This window comes from Podarcis liolepis (genome assembly GCF_965112155.1).
Source record: "Podarcis liolepis genome assembly, chromosome: 2".
Taxonomy (NCBI): domain Eukaryota; kingdom Metazoa; phylum Chordata; class Lepidosauria; order Squamata; family Lacertidae; genus Podarcis; species Podarcis liolepis.
The window spans coordinates 22,009,823-22,022,758 of record NC_139555.1 but is presented as its reverse complement, the minus strand read 5'-3'; positions in this window follow the sequence as shown (position 1 = coordinate 22,022,758).

Genomic DNA, 12,936 nt, shown 5'->3' with positions numbered 1-12,936 from the left:
GATTCTGCTTGGAGAAAGGCCAGCTCATTATATTCTGCTGCCTGAGATAGACAAGATGGAACCCCCTTTCCACATAGAGTTGTCACCCAGACTATCAGTTGAATCTTATCTTAAAGCTTCTGTTGCTACTCCACACCCACCCACCCCACTATCCACTGCCTGAGGCAGCTACCTTACTCTGCCTAATGATAGGGCCGGCTCTAGAAAAGAAAAGCATCAAGATTTCTGAGAGGAGCTGTATGTGCACATGAAGCTGTCTTACAGTGAGTCAGACCATTGGTCTGTACACCTCAGTGTTGTCTACTCTGATTGGCAACAGCTCTCCAGGGTCTTGGGCAGCTGTGCTTTTGTGTGTTTGTTTGTCACTTTCACCCAATTTCTTTTAAGCAGTGATACCGGGATTGAACCTGAAATCTTTTCCATGCAAAGCATGGACTCTCCCACTTGCCTCTCACACAAGTAAGGCCTTCATCTGGATTGCCCCTTACAGAGTGATAAATATAACATGTCTCTCCTCTCAAAACATCTGTGCTACAGATAGCTACATAACCAGCTGTGCTCTCTAATGCCCTGTTTCTTCATAGCTTGTCATTCTTGTCGCAATAGGTTTTTATTTTGATTTATACTTTGCCCCACCCCTAAGGCACAGAGCAAATCACAAGATTTTATTATCTTTTTTAACCTTGTAACTGCTAGTGTAACAGCAGAGAGAGGTAAGCGAAGAATTTGAGGGTTACAACCGTTGTCATACACGAGGCGCTACTGCAAAATAAAAAGACATTTTCAGCGATGTGCAGAGGCCCATTCTGTTTTATCCCTCATCTATGCTCTGGTTATCTCTCATCTAGGCCATTGGCTTTCCAGGATTCTGCCTTCAAGGAACACTTTCCACACGGGCTTGTCTGCCATAGGAACCTCTGAGCATTGCCAATAATTCTGGGGGACACTTTAGTGTGTGCACCCATTTCATGTGGAACACCAGTCAGCCATGTTGGATCTTCACTATTGTTCTGCATGAACCGAGATTGTACCCTAGAATAGGAGTTTTCAGCTTATTCAGTCTGGGAGCTATCATTCACCCAAACGTATTGTGACATGCCATCCAGATCTCCGAGCAGTGAGAGATTCCAGGTGTTTACCTAGGGTTCATGTGGAAATCAGGCACAGCAGAGACTGTAGTGTCTTTATTAAATATGGTTTATTTATGTATCTATCTATCCAACCAACCTGACCTTATGACGGAGGGGTTACAGTGTTGGCACCCCAATAGGTTATTGCTTCTGGCATAGCCTCAGCCTTGGATTCAAACATAAATCAAACTTGCTCTAAAATGTGGCTCTGACCCTTTCTCCAGCTTGCTGCATTTTTCAGACTGTAGCATCGCTGCCAAAACCCAATCCTGATCTCAGCTCTAAAACTTTGTTCCTCCCATTTCCCTCCTGGCAGGAAGACCCCTCTTTCTGGCTTTCCTGATGCCCCATTACCTTCCCTTTGTCTTTGATTAATGGCTCATCTCCCAAGCAATTTCCTGAGCATGGGAAGCTGTTCTTTAACACTTCACTAAATCCATTGTCTGGCAGCCAATTTTAACACTCCAAGCTTTGATTAAATTCTAACACCTATCAGACCTAGGAATTTAGGGGAATCTGGAAGCTACAAACCCTGGCACCCACAACTCATAACAATATATTTAGGGACCTACGATGCGTGTGCATGTTGGACCTGTCTCCAAATAATACCTGTTTCACATCTGTGAGATGAATATGTTATTTCTAATACAAGTATATATATTTTTTGTATTCAGGGGTGAAAATAGACCTAATCACTTGCATGAATGCCAAAAATTTTATTACTCTGGTGGTAAAAGCCCTGGTTTCTTCTCTCCCTGGTAAAGAGGCCCACTCCTTATATAGGTTCCAGTCCTCAGAAAATGGGTATGTGCCACTCATGTTAAGGCAGGTTCTTGTCGCTTGTGAATAACAATAATAAATAGGAGTTGGTATTTTAGGCCATCAGTGTGCCAAAAATGACTGACAGGGGTGTGGGAGCAGACAAACCGGTAAATATGCTAGTGGGCCAGAATCTCTGGTAAGCTTCGTTGCAAAGTTCTTTTACACAGATTTGAAAGCCAAGCTTCAAGAGGTTAAGCATCACCTCTCCAGTGTCTTATAGAGCATATTCATCCTTTGCTTTTTGTTCTCAATGCCATTCTTCTTCTCCATTCTTTTTGACGTACTTAATGAACTCCAGATGTGAGAAGGCCCAGCTGTAGGTTCACAAAGGTTAACGATTTGCAGTTCCTTGCTTCCATGTGTCTGTGTGTAAGTGTTAGCAACAGTGTTTGTTAGGGATAAAAGTTTGTGACTAATTAAAAAGTTCATTGCAGGGGGCGGGGAGGTGAGGAGTGAATGCCTTGGGGATGTTTCCATGGTGACTGGTCATGATGACTAACCCATCCACATGCCAATAAACAAAACAGCTCTGATCTGTCTAAAGCAGGAATGCCAAAGCATCGGAGCACAGTATTTTAAAAAGTGTGCGATAAGTAAAAGAGGCAACTATTTGAGATAGCGCAGTTCCTTTCTGCAGACATGAGACAAAACCTTACTTTGTTTCCCAAACCTCTGCTACTACAGGTACCTCAGGTTACATACGCTTCAGGTTACATACGCTTCAGGTTACAGACTCCGCTAACCCATAAATATTACCTTGGGTTAAGAACTTTATCTCAGGATGAGAACAGAAATCATGCTGCAGCAGCGCGGCAACAGCGGGAGGCCCCATTAGCTAAAGTGGTGCTTCAGGTTAAGAATAGACCTCCAGAACGAATTAAGTACTTAAGCCGAGGTACCACTGTATATGCATTTTCTATCCTGCACCCCCCCACCCCAATGATTACTTTTTCAGCAGGGAGGTTGTTTTCCACAACTGCTAAACTTCTCTCTGCCACATAACTTACAGGTGCTCTACTCTTCGTCACAGCTTGACACATCCTGGGTTGTATTCAACTAACCCAGGGAGCAGGTGGCACTGTGGTCTAAACCACTGAGCCTCTTGGGCTTGCTGATCAGAAGGTTGTGATAGGAATTTTGAGATCTTAGATATATGGTAATGTTCATAACCGCACGTACATAGATCAGCACAGGAAGACCAACCTGGAACCATTTTGATTCCTAAACTGAGCCAATGTTTTCTCTGCAAGGTCAAAGTGGGAAACCTCCCATTGTCTCTTTCCTAACAAATCATGTCTTAAGGGCACATTTAAGATATGAATAGGGTGTGAGCCTGTGACATGGCCCAGGAACTAAGTATTTATCACAACAAAAGAATGGCCAGGCTCCCCAGGCAATCCAATCAAGTAACCTGCCAGACAGGAGATAAACAAGGACAGGAGAAAAACAACATTCAAATTTCTGTTTTAGACCGCCTTTTCTGTGATGTAGGTATGATGTATCTGAGGGGTGGTCTTAGGTTACACCCCTTCTGTGATGTATGTATGATGTTTCTGGGGGTGGTCTTGATCTACAGGGTGGCAATTTCAAAATGTCTATATAAGGCCTTGCGCACTATTGTTGTAGGTTCCTCCTCCTTTCCTGCATATGAGGGGAGCACCCTGTTGCAACAGTTCAATAAAGATCAAGCTTACTAGCTGCTTTTCTTCTCAGTATTCTCTGGTTGGCCTCTGTTATTTTCTCCTACCAATAGGGAACCTATGTAAGGACTCTATATGGGCTCTTGGATACCCCATAAGGGAAAAGGGCAATTTTTATTTACAACAAGGTTGACTGTTCAAATCCGTGCAACAGGGTGAGCTCCCATTGCTCTGTCCCAGCTCCTGCCAACCTAGCAGTTCAAAAGCAAGATAAATAGATACCACTGTGGCAGGAAGGTAAACGGTGTTTCCATGCGCTCTGGTTTCTGTCACGGTGTTCCCTTGCACCAGCAGCGGTTTAGTCATGCTGGCCACATGACCTGGAAAGCTGTCTGTGGACAAACACTGGCTCCCTTGGCCTGAAAGCGAGATGAGCGCCGCAACCCCATAGTTGCCTTTGACTGGACTTAACCCTCCAGGGGTCCTTTACCTTTACCTTTACCTATTCAACTAACTGACTCAGTGTAGACCCACCAATGTTAATGACCATATATCAGTTCACTCCATTAGTTTCAATAGGTCAACCCTCCTCCTCACCACCATCCCGTAAATACAATTGTGAAAATGCCATTTCTTCTTTGATAATATCTCCAGGGAGCTGCTTTTGAATTCCGCAACTATCTGCTGTTCTAGCAAATACCGTTGCTCAGTCGCCCACATCCTTTCCCCCCTTAGTGGGGAAAGAAGGATGAAAATAGAAACAAAGTATTAGCTCCGGAGGACGTGGGGTTTGCTGTGCCACACAAGTTTCCTAAATGACCTTGAGTTAATCACTTGCAGGCTGTGTATCTGTTCCTTGCTGGTGATGGTGGGAGTGGGATGCTGTGCTGCGTTCAGCTTGGCGGTTTGGCCTTCTCCGTCCTCTCAACAGTGGGGCCCCTGAGCCCTTGCTAAGGAATATTGTAATAATAAAATTTAAGGTCTTTTTTATATAATAAATGTTCATAAATGTACCAACCAAGCACGTACATAGACCAGCACAGGAAGACCGTCCTGAAACCATTTTGACTCCCAAACTTACCAAATGTTTTCTCTGCAAGGAGGGAGGGGGTGAGGGAACCTTCCCATTGTCTCAGGAATTGGGTAATCACCATTTCAAAGGAATGGCCAGACTACCAGGAAAGGCAATCAGATAAGGCATTATCAGATAACCTGGCAGACAGGAAAAACAACAACATTAAAATTTCTGTTGTAGACCACCTTTTCTGTGATATAGATATGATGTTTGTGGGGGTGGTCTTGGGTTACACCCCTCCTGTGATGTATGTATGATGTATGGAGGGGTGGTCTTGAGCTCCAGGGCAGGGAATTTAAAATGTCTATATAAGGGCAGGCACACCTTTGTTCGGGGTCCTCCTCCGTCCTCCTGCGTGTGAGGGAAGCATCCTGTTGCAACAGCTTTAATAAAGATCGGGCTTACTAGCTGCTTTGCTTCTCAATATTCTCTGATTGGCCTCTGTTATTTTCTCCTACCAATAGGGAACTCACGTAAGGACTCTATATGGGCTCTTGGATACCCCATAAGGGAAAAAGGGCAGATTTTATTTACAACAATATCGAGGGGGCTGACAACACCTCCACCCCCTAGAGTAGCCTCTCCTGTTATCCAGTGTTATTTATCTTCCATATTACCCTTCACTCTAAGGTCCCAGGGCAGGCCATGGCATACACAGTGTTAAACAAGTTGCTGTCATAAAAATTGTCTGTTTCACCCTCCCCAGCCTGGACTACAGTTCCCATGGTCCTCAGCCGATGAGGCTAATGGTCAGGGATTATGGGAGCTGTATTCTAAAACATCTGGAGGGCGGCTAGTTGAAGGAAAATAGGACTTATTTGACTGGCAGTAGCTTTCTAGGACAGTGTTTCCCAAACGTTTTTGGGCAACGGCACACCTGTTTACTGAAGAAAAATCTCGCGGCACACCACCATTAAAGCCCCGCCCCGTGACGTCAGCGCGCAGCGTCACGCCGGGAGGGACGCACAAAAGTGAAAGTTTTTTCCCTCGGCAGCTCCTCTCAGCTGCGCTCAATCCGCCTCGGAGCGCAGGAGCGATGCCTCTCTCTGGCTCTCCCTCCGCGCAGGCTGAGGGAGGGAGGGAGGGGCGCGTGTGACCCGTCTCTGCTGGGAGACCAAACCCAGCGAGGCAGAGTCGCGCGGAGGCGCCCAGGCAGCGCTGCCGGCTGCGAGGAGGAGCGCCAGGCAGCAGCAGGAGGCGCGGCCTCTCCTCGCCGCCGCCGCCCCGCCTCTCGCCGCCCGACTCGCCCGCCTCCCTCCAGGCATCTCGCGGCACACCAGCCGATGTCTCACGGCACACTCGTGTGCCGCGGAACACCGGTTGGGAAACACTGTTCTAGGATCTTGGGGCAAAGAGGTCTTTCCCATCCTACTTGGTCCTTTTTTCAGCTGCCATTAATCGAAACAGAAAGCTTCTGCATGCAAAGCACACTGAGTTATGAAGGACCCCCACCCCACCCCATCCCCCAGCTGTTAAAGGCACAGGAACCTAGCCAGGAAAAAACTAAACTAAACCAGAAGTAGAAACTCAACAGTGACAGGAATACTCCCTTTTGCAGGAAGAAGGAGATGAGATTAGATAAATGGGATGGAAAACTTTCTGATTAAGCAATGGAACAAGTTCACAGAGGGCGTGAAGCCTCCTTTCTATGAGTGTTTGTTGAGATGCTTGAAGAAACAGCCCCAGTCCCCGTCTGCTGTTCACTTCCCTGAAGGATGGGAAGTTCTAGGGGCAACTGACTTGTGAGAAAAGAGTACTGGAGACTGTACTTTTACAAAAGGTGGTATCAAACACTAGTCTTATTCCGCAAGACCCACTGATGTTAATGGGCATGACTAGAATCGTAGCATTGGAAAGGGCCCATCTAACTCAGCACCCTGCAATGAAGGAATCTCAGCTAAAGCATCCATGAGTGATGGCCATCCAACCGTTGCTTAAAAACTTCCAAAGAAGGAGAGTCTATAACCTCTCGAGGGAGACCATTCCACTGTCAAACAGCTCTTACTATCAGAAAGTTCTTCCTGATGTTTAGTCAGAATCTCCTTTCTTGTGACTAGAAGCCATTGGCTTGAGTCCTACCCTCCAGGGGACATGGGTGGCACTGTGGGTTAAACCACAGAGCCTAGGACTTGCCGATCGGAAGGTCGGCGGTTCGAATCCCCACGACGGGATGAGCTCCGGTTGCTCTGTCCCTGCTCCTGCCAACCTAGCAGTTCGAAAGTCAAAGTGAAAGTAGATAAATACGTACCGCTCCGGCGGGAAGGTAAACTAAAACATACAGTCTGAGTGAAGATGAGCACTCAAGCATCTTTTTTTTAAAAAAAAAAAAAGTAGCAGCAGTTTCCCCAAAGCAGCAGCATGCCTTTTGAGCATTTGAAGGCTCCCGCTGTCTGACCAGCTACTAAGAACTGTGGTTATAGGTTGTGGTTAGTGAGGAGAGAGCTTAACTATGAGTCCTGGTTTGTATGACATGCTAAGCCAAACCTTGGCTAAACTCAACAAGGGGGTGGCAGAACAGCAGAAAAGCAAAAGAACAGGAAAGAGAAATGAGACTGCAAGCCTTTCTACAGGAAACACCAATGATTGGCTTAGTGTGTCGTGAAAACTAGGCTCTCGGGCTTTATGTAGGTTGTCTTTTATTTATTGCTTTTAACTAGAAATTCATTCCACGGTTTTTTATTTTTAAAAATCCTTCTTTCAAAAGATTTAAGACTATATATTTTTTATATAAGTTTTTATATAAGTTATTACAAAATATATTTTTTATATAACTTATTACAAAATGTTATTACAAAAATATTAACTTATGCAGTTATCTGGGAGTAAGCCCCATTGAACTGACATGTTTAGAATTGTACTGTAAGGTGTTTATTTTCATTTCCTGTCTACAAAATGTTATTACAAAAATGAAGAAAGAATGATCATCCCTCCAAGAAGAAATCTTTATAGTCTTAAGCTGTGCCTCAGATGTAGCTTTGCCTAACTCTCTGTCTGCAGGGTATGGGGTTGGGGGCTGAGCAGAAACTGGGGCCCTTTAATTTCTAATCAGAATTCACAAGGAAACAAAAACGTTGGCATGTAAATTCCTTCATTTAAGTTCCGCGGAATGGTAAATTGTTTTCCCCTCAAGTACCCTTCATGGCAATTGTATCTAATCCAATCATGCTGTCGCAAACTGTTCCCGCTTTGCGCTTAATACCTTCTGAGAAAATACAACATTTGGTAAGATACAAAACTCATTTACATTGATTGTTGGGAGTTTGCTCACTCTTAAGCCCAACAGCAACAAAAGAGAGTAAAGAGGTGCTTCCAGAATGTCCCTATTTTTATCAGGATTCAATCACACACTGGTTGCACAATGAAAGTTGATTTGTTGCTCTTGTGCAACAGACCTGTTATCCAATCCCTCTCACAATCAGACATGTTGAAATTCATTGGAGAGTGTGAGATAACATTTGACACAATGTTTTATAGCCCCCTCCCCAACACACATACACAAACAAATCAGAATGAATGTTCAGTGTTGCCTAATGTAGTCTAACCTTCCTGCAGACTTTGGGCAAACAAACCAGGACAACTTTCTCAAAGAAAATAAGTATCTAACTTCCATTTGTTATTTTCCATACACACAAACTCATTTCCCTGGGGCATGGGGGCGGGTGGCATCTATGTGTATTTATTTTTGGTACTTAATTAAAAATAATCATAATTCAAGCTTGTCGTCTGAAATGTTAGAGCTGAATGGCTGCAACAAAAAAGTTGCGGGTCGTAAAGTGGCTCAAGCTCCATCTTCCATGATTCCCTCCATGATTCCCTCTATTTGCATAGATAATATCACTGTGCAATGATTTGTGTACACAATGCGACTGGCTTGGCTTCCAGGCTTTTTTGAATTGTAACTGACGATCAGAGACAATGGTAAAAATTTAAAACAACAACTGGCTGTTAGCAGTTCATGTGGAGCCTTGCAAGTCACTGAGTACAGTTCCGGATTGGAAATAGTTTCATTGCTGTGCTCTGCCCCATCCACTACCCCACTCTTTACCCCACTGATTTAAAGTCCTCAAAGGAGAGAGACATACCAGAGAAGCGAAAAACAAAATAATTTCTTCTCTGTGCCCAGCACAAGCAAATGCAAGCAGGAAGACATACAGTCACCCGTGTTACTTTTAGGCTGTGTGCATCCCATACACACATAAAACACATTTCCTCCCTCCCCCCAAAGAATCCTGGGAAGTTTGCAGTTTGTTAAGCATGCTAGGAATTGCAGCTCTGGGTGGGGTGGGGGGTAAACTACAGTTCCCAGAATCCTTTGCTGGGTGCACATATTTTAAATCTGAAGTGTGCAAAACACAATATAGATACAGGAGCAGGGAAGAGAGGGATACTATGGACAGAGATTTGCCTCTCAACTAATGTGTCCAAGGGCGTAATCATGTGGTAATTTAGGTTTCTAGGTAGGATGTTGAAAGCCAAGAACTTTGTTATGTTCTGAGTTGAATAGGATCCAAAAGGCAGCAGTCTGATTGGTCCTAGAACAATAGGATTCAGAATGCAGCAGTCTGATTGGTCCACAGGAGCCACCCAATCCAGCTCCAGGTGGAAGGGAACCCGCAACCTGATTGGCCTACAGGTGAATCCCGGAATTAGCCAATCACGTAGGGCCCATTGTGTAAATAATGTATATAAGGCAGACACTCTGGGGGAACTTCCATTCCTCCTCACCACTATGAGCTCAATAAAGAACATGAAATCCACTCTCGACTCCGAGTATATTTCACTAAGGTAGATTTACCTGAAATGCTACTTGTTCCATGCATAGGAAAAGCAGCAGATAAAAAAGAAAGAAAGAAATGTTTTGATTTGGATTCACACAGTGGCATCGTAAGAGGTAAGGTAAAGGGACCCCTGACCACTAGGTCCAGTCATGGCCGACTCTGGGGTTCTGGTGCTCATCTCGCTTTATTGGCCGAGGGAGCTGGCGTACAGGTCATGTGGCCAGCATGACTAAGCCGCTTCTGGCAAACCAGAGCAGCGCACGGAAATGCCGTTTACCTTCCTGCTGGAGTAGTACCTATTTATCTACTTGCACTTTGACCTGCTTTCGAACTGCTAGGTTGGCAGGAGCAGGGACCGAGCAACGGGAGCTTACCCCATTGCGGGGAATGAAACCTCTGACCTTCTGATTGGCAAGTCCTAGGCTCTGTGGTTTAACCCACAGCGCCACCCACGTCCCATATCGTAAGAGGTAGTCTAGGGTTAAGGATTTCCCGTGACCTCCTTCCAATCCATCAGTTCTATCACTATAAGCTACAGGAATCGCTGGACGTCATTACTTTTCTCGTACGGCGACAACAGATGAAGTGATGCCTCTTGACAGAAAAAGAGCAAAAGGGACGTGAATGCACTTGGAAGTGGTATTGCAGTGGGTGATTTATCAAGTGACAAATCCGGCTGTTTCTGAGATATAAATAGCATGTCCTCCCTTTCCCCCTCTTCCTTCAATTGGCACTTTTTGTACTTTCTTTGCCTTGTCAGATCTGTGATTCACATTCCCCCCGCCTTTTCCTTCCTCCCCCGCCCCCCCGACCATCATTGTCTAGTCGTATTTCTGGACAATTGTGCCACGCACGTTTCCTAGCATAGTTGCCTCATCGCTATGCCACCTGTACCAGTTTCACCCCACAAGATGCATGTGGGATTGCTGCCACCATCACCCGCTGAATCATTCTGGGAAAACAGCTTGATCCCACAAAGGAAGTCGTTCAGAGTCATTGGTTTGTCTTTTGTGTTAATTTTCTTCTTGGCTGTAAAACTGGAGTCATCTTCTTTCTTCCAGCCAAGTTCAGAATAGGGATAAGTACTACTGACCAACCTTACAGTTTCACCCTCCCTTCATCATAATGGGTACCCAAAAGACAGAGGTATCTCTCAGGCCAAATCGGAAAGGATTAAACCAGGGTTTCCCAAACTGGTTTTGGACTACAACTCCCATCATCCCTCGCTAGCAGGACCAGTTTTGGACTACAACTCCCACCATCCATCGCTAGCAGGACCAGTGGTCAGGGATGATGGGAACTGTAGTCCAAAAACAGCTGGAGAATCAAGTTTGAAAAACTCTGGATTAACCCTGTCAGGAGAAAGCCTAGCATCTGCGGAGTTGGGGAATATTTTCCTAGTAAATGAAGGTTTCTGTAGAGACTTGGGGAGCCATACATGGTGTCCTGCAGTGTCGTTTGCCAAGGGATGATGGGAGGCATAGTCTGAAAATTTCTGGAGGGTGCTACATTAGCTATCCCTGCCTTAGAGACACACCCCAGGGTGTCATAGGCACCCAGCAGATAGGATAACATAACATGGTATTAAAGTTGTTCAGGGCTTTGTAAATCCATTCAAGAACCTTGAACCCAGCTTGGTAGCACATAAGCAGCCACTGCATTTATTTGAACAATACTTAAATTGTCAGATGTTAACCAAATGTGGGTAGAGTAGGGGAACAAGGATCTACCCACTGTCCGTGCCCCTAACTTCTTTTTTATGCAGGCAAAGGTGTGAATTAGAGATGGAAGAATTTGCCGATTTTACAGAAGGTAAGGATTTGCTGAAAGGACTTTTTAAATGGGAATACAAAAGGGGAGGTGTGAGGAGGTCAAAGAATCAAGGAAATGAGGCTAAGGATTATTGAAAGATGGAGTTAATTTTAAACTTTTTCTGTTCTCTTTTTTATATTTAGCTATTATGATCTCTTCTTTTTTATATATACTTTTTCTATGTGTTTTTTCTTTTTTTCTTTAGTTTGTTAATTTCTCTATTTTGTAAACTTATGATTTTTTGTAAACCTTATCGTGTGATTCTATGTCTGTGTTTAAAACTTTAATAAATATTTTATTAAAAAGAAGAAGAAGAATTTGCCGATTTTGGTTTTCTTGGTTTCTAATGTTTTCAGTTTCTCTTTAAATCCAGTTCTCCTCATTTCTGCAGCAATGTGATATTTTCAAAAAGCAAAACCCCTAATGAAAACTTATCAGCAATTTAGTTTAAATTTCTCTCAATAAACACATTTTTTGTATGCCGTCTAAACTGACGTACACATTTCCGCAAGCAATTTTTTCCCAATATAATACATTTCTATGTTATTTTCGTGAACGTATTTATCTTTATTCATCGGTTTTCTAAGACAGCTTCTGTAAATCTGGGACTGTCCCTGGAAAATAGGGACACTTGGAGGGTCTGTAAAATCTCACAAACATTTGACGCAGCAGTGGTTGAATCATGATTCTTGTGCAAAAAGGGGGATCCTTTGATTCATGGTAAGTCACAGTGCCTGTGTAGACTATACAATGTGCTGTGCACTCTTGACGCTGGTTTGTGTCAATTGCTGTGTTTGTAGTTGATTCACGTGCCTGGTGTGTGTGTGTATAGGAGGAATTCATATCAAGGCCAAAAACAACATCTTGTTAGGATAAAACGAAAAGGCTGCCGGCAGATACTTGGCGTGAATGATGGGAACAAGGAACGAGAGCCTCTGCAGTCGCTCTTTTCCAGCTTATACTTTTCTAATTGGAGCCTGGGAGAATGGTCTGTTTTTGCTATGAGACTGAAGTAGAAACATGTTCTCTGGGGACACAGGAGCAAAACTCTGCTTGGAAAACGGGGTGTTGGGTTCTGCTGGAGCGTAACGAGTAACCAGTTTTTAATGCTCAACTGTAGCTGTCACAGATTTGAAAATAGGGGACCAACAGCCTCGAAAATAAGGGACCAGCAGCCAAAATAAGGGATTTTCAGAGCACAGGTAGGTTCAACTTCTGAGCCCCTCCGAGCCAAAGGCAGAAAGCCCAGCCAGCAGCCAAACGAAGCCTCAAGCGGTGGTTCCCACAGTGCAGCAACCCGACAAAGGGGATGCAGCAAGGAAAACCATGTCACCTCTCCGCTAGGAAGCGCTGAGCAAAGGCGTGTCCCCAGGCAACGCGGCCGATTTGATCAGCACAAGGCCTGCAAGCTCCACCCCCCCAGTCGTTCTTAGACTCCTTATTGGGTGAGCAACGCAGCCAAGTAACACAGTTGGAGCCTCCCTCCTCCCTGGCCGGCAGGGAGGGAGGGAGAGGAGCTGCTTCCTTTGAAACCCGGGAAATTTAAGGGACATCAACAGCAGCGGGACACGGCGCTGGGATAAGGGACTTTCCCGCCAAATAAGGGACGGTTGACAGCTGTGTGCTCAACATAATTTTTAAACCATTTAACAAATGAAACCTGTTTAGTTCAGAGCAAT